The sequence below is a fragment of the Oncorhynchus clarkii genome, chromosome 1, assembly GCF_045791955.1.
Source record: "Oncorhynchus clarkii lewisi isolate Uvic-CL-2024 chromosome 1, UVic_Ocla_1.0, whole genome shotgun sequence".
Lineage (NCBI taxonomy): Eukaryota > Metazoa > Chordata > Actinopteri > Salmoniformes > Salmonidae > Oncorhynchus > Oncorhynchus clarkii.
In genome coordinates this window covers 36,067,683-36,071,419 of record NC_092147.1, presented here as the reverse complement: position 1 = coordinate 36,071,419, position 3,737 = coordinate 36,067,683, and the positions used below count along the sequence as shown (strand labels likewise).

The following is a 3,737-nucleotide window of genomic DNA, read 5'->3' as shown; positions in this document are numbered from 1 at the left end:
AAGAGAAAAGAACAAACACCTCTGAACATTTCAGCTGGAGTTATAACAACCTCGCTACAATATAGGGAAAATACTCCTGTTACAGAATGACAGCTATTCTGTTCCCACTGTCCCTATCTCACACACAACCTTGAAAGGCCAGCTTAATATTTTGTGGTGTTCAGCTATTGTTTTTGACAGTGCCGTACCATGTGATATTTTATGTATACAGAATATGTGCAAGACGTTCTATGTGGTATAGCTTTGCTTTTTACACAGGATGAAATATGCTATTACCCTAAATCCCCCAATAGCCGCACCAGCCAAGATAATCTCCTTCCTCATCTCTGCCAATTGAAAATTGAATCCATGAATTCCATAGTAATGGTCTCATATCCCCTCCATTGTGCAGGCTGCTGCATAGTATATATGGATGCAGGGGAGGCAGCAGCTGTTGCATGCATGTACAGTAGGTTTGAGTCCACCTATGACAACCATCGGCCCATAGATTAGATTTGGCCAAAGGTCTGATTCGACAACCAGGCTGTGGAGGGGGTCCATCAAAGACTCTGTGTCATACCAGGGAGATTCACAGGATGGAGAGGGGGTGGTCATTGCTCCTAAATTATGAGTTTATACATCCTTTCACAAGCATTGTTTGGATGCCATATGAGGAAGGCACCTACCACAGAACCTTGGCACTAGACAGGTGGAAGTGTTGGTAACGTGGATACATTCACATAGCCATTAGGAACTAATGTAGCAACAGTATACTAATCACAACCTTAATAGGTCTATTGACAAACAGCGGTGCTGTCTTTTATTGGGAAGTCAGAAGTGTTCCGGAATGGTGTTGGACATTTCATCCACAGGCACAAAGTCTATGTCATAAAAATTAATGAAAACAAAAACGTGCTCTTTGGTCTTAATTTTAGGTTAGGGTTAGGCATCATGTTAGCAGTGTGGGTAAGATTAGGGTTAGGTTTAAAATCTAATTTTAAGAAGATAAATGGTAGAAATAGGCAAGGTTTATGACTTTGTGACTGTGGTAACTACCCAGCTAGCATATTTAGTTCCTTGGAAGTTGTGGGAACGTACATTTTTGGTTTCCCATTGGTTCTGGGTTTGAACCCATCAGTTTCCAAAACGGTAAAATGGAAAGTTTTAAACATTCTCAGAACGGATGGGAAAATGTCACTTGTTCTGGGAACATACATTTTTAGGTTGCAGGAGGTTTCTGAGAACGTTTTAAGGTTATTTTGAGTTATATCCTTAAATCTTTCACTAAGATTTCCAGCTTATTTTGGGTTAACTGTTTTGAACACCAAGCACAGATAGGACAGACACATGGAAGTTCATTTGCTTAGTCATTAATTACATTTTACTCATTTATCAGACACTCTTGTCCAGAGTGGCTTACTGTAGTGATTGCATACATTTTCATACTTTTTTTTCCTGTACTCGTCCCCCATGGAAATTGAACCCACAACCCTGGCGTTGCAAGCACCATGCTCTACCAACTGAGCCACACAGGACTATTAATCATGCTAACACATACATGTTTATTTTGGCACAACGTCAGTGGGATTCAACCCTGTCATCTTCTGTTCTCTAGCCATGGAATTAGTCCACTACGCCACCAAGATAAAGCAAGCATGCTATGTATTTTATTTTATTCCTCGTACAAGCTGTTCATTTTAGGCTATTCAAACAGACCCCACTTCAAAGGAATCAAACCTTCATCAAGATCAGGTGTGGCCAATTATTGAGCGCAGCCAACACACTTTAACATCATAGAGCAGTGGTTCTCAATCCTGTTTCCTTTTTTCCCTTTTTCCTTTTTTCCTTTTTTCCCTTGCCCTAGCACTACACACCTGTATATAGACTATTTTTTTTCTACTGTGTTATTGACTTGTAATTGTTTACTCCATGTGTAACTCTGTGTTGTCTGTTCACACTGCTATGCTTTATCTTGGCCAGGTCGCAGTTGCAAATGAGAACTTGTTCTCAACTAGCCTACCTGGTTAAATAAAGGTGAAATAAAAAATAAAAAAATTAATTTAAAAAATAATAATAAAAGTCTGATGGTGAGTTGATGATTTGGATCAGGTGTGTAGTCCTAGGGCAAAAACAAAAATGAGATAGAGGAACTAGAGATTTTTGTTGTTGACAACGGATGTATATGTTTTAAATAACATTCTTAGAACATTCTTTGAATGTTACTAATGTCGTCTTGTGGTTTATGTGCTGAAGTACTGAAATTCCCACTAGAAATTATGTTTCTGAACGTTCTGAGAACATGCCTTTAAATAGAAGCATGAAGAAACCTGTAGAAAAAAACCTGTAGAAAATGCTGAAGTACTGAAATTCCCACAGAGGAACATCATAACATTCCCAATACCAAATCAGTTGGAGAATTTTGGAGAATTTTCCTAGAACATTACCAAAATTGAAATTAAATGTAACCACGTTTGAACTTGTAGGAAACATTCTGTTAAAGTAACCTAGAAAACAATGCTTTTTTTGTAAAGTTGGTTAAATGTGCTGAGAATTATCCAAAGCCAAGTAAACATCCTTCCCCAGAAAGTAGTGGGAAGGTTGGATGCAAAATAACCATAAGACAACCATGCTATAAGAAACATATGGCTCTTAGAACATTATGTGCTAGCTGGGTAGTTATGACCAAAGAATTTTGACATTTTGCCAGCCTCCTGCCACAGTGACATTTCCTTCCCTGAGCAGAGGCTGCCTGTCTCTGTCATTACATTGTTGTAGATGCTCTTATCCAGAGCAACTTAAGGTAGTGAGTGCTTACATTTTCATACTGGCACCCCCATGGGAATCAAACCCACAACCCTGCAAGCACAATGCTCTACCAACTGAGCTACATGGAGCATACAGCCCAATACCCAGAACATCTAGAGTCAGGCACCGCTCGCTGTAGAGGAACACGTCCGATTGGCTGGTTTTAAAAGATACATGGTTTTGATGAAATGAGGGCTGAGTCTTAAGGAAGGAGAGCATGGTGTAGTGTCTGGGGTGTAGGGCTGGAGGTCAGACTTACAAACACACAGCATGGCGAGTCACATGACATCAGTAATACCACGGACAGTTGCCATGGAGACAGAAGAGGGCCAATACTGTCATGAAGAGGGCCAATACTGTCATGGTGTGATGGTTTGGCTATTATACTAGTGTCCAGATGTCCGTCAGATCCAACTTATGATGGGTGTGTGCACATATGTACGTGCGTACATGTGACCATGAGAGTTTTGGAGCTTTGGTTAAAGGGATCTGACATAATGGAGATGTTTGATTACAGACCCAATGGGGAACATGCAGGCCAGGCAGACAGCCTGCTGCTCATTGTGATGTGGGGGAAAAATAAACTTCCTTCGGCAGTGGAAGTTGGGGGGGGGGGCTTCATTTAACATTGGGAGAGAGAGACGGAGACAGACAGAGGGATGTACTCCACCACTCTACACCACCCCACGCCCCTCTCTCTCCCTCGGCTCTACCACTCCAACCCTCTCTCTCTCCCTCCACCTTACCCCTCCCTCCCTGTTCCCCCACCCACTGAGCTTCATCAAAGCAGTGAACCATACATTCATGTCTTAACAGGTCCAGGCATTTATTTTTCATATTTGCCCATAAGCAAACAAAAAATTCTCATCCAGTGGTGACGCTGCTAGTGGCTGGTGATTTTAATGCAGGAAAACTGAAACCCATTTTACCTAATTTCTACCAGCATATCACGT

At 41.2% G+C, this 3,737-nt stretch overlaps 1 non-coding gene across 1 annotated transcript; it reads right to left on the bottom strand.

Moving 5' to 3' along the window:
• Positions 1 to 1,431: 1,431 nt before the first annotated feature.
• On the bottom strand, positions 1,432 to 1,514 carry trnaa-ugc (transfer RNA alanine (anticodon UGC)). The gene has a single exon. It is a non-coding gene; the product is annotated as a tRNA-Ala (tRNA).
• Between the last annotated feature and the right edge of the window lie 2,223 nt (positions 1,515 to 3,737).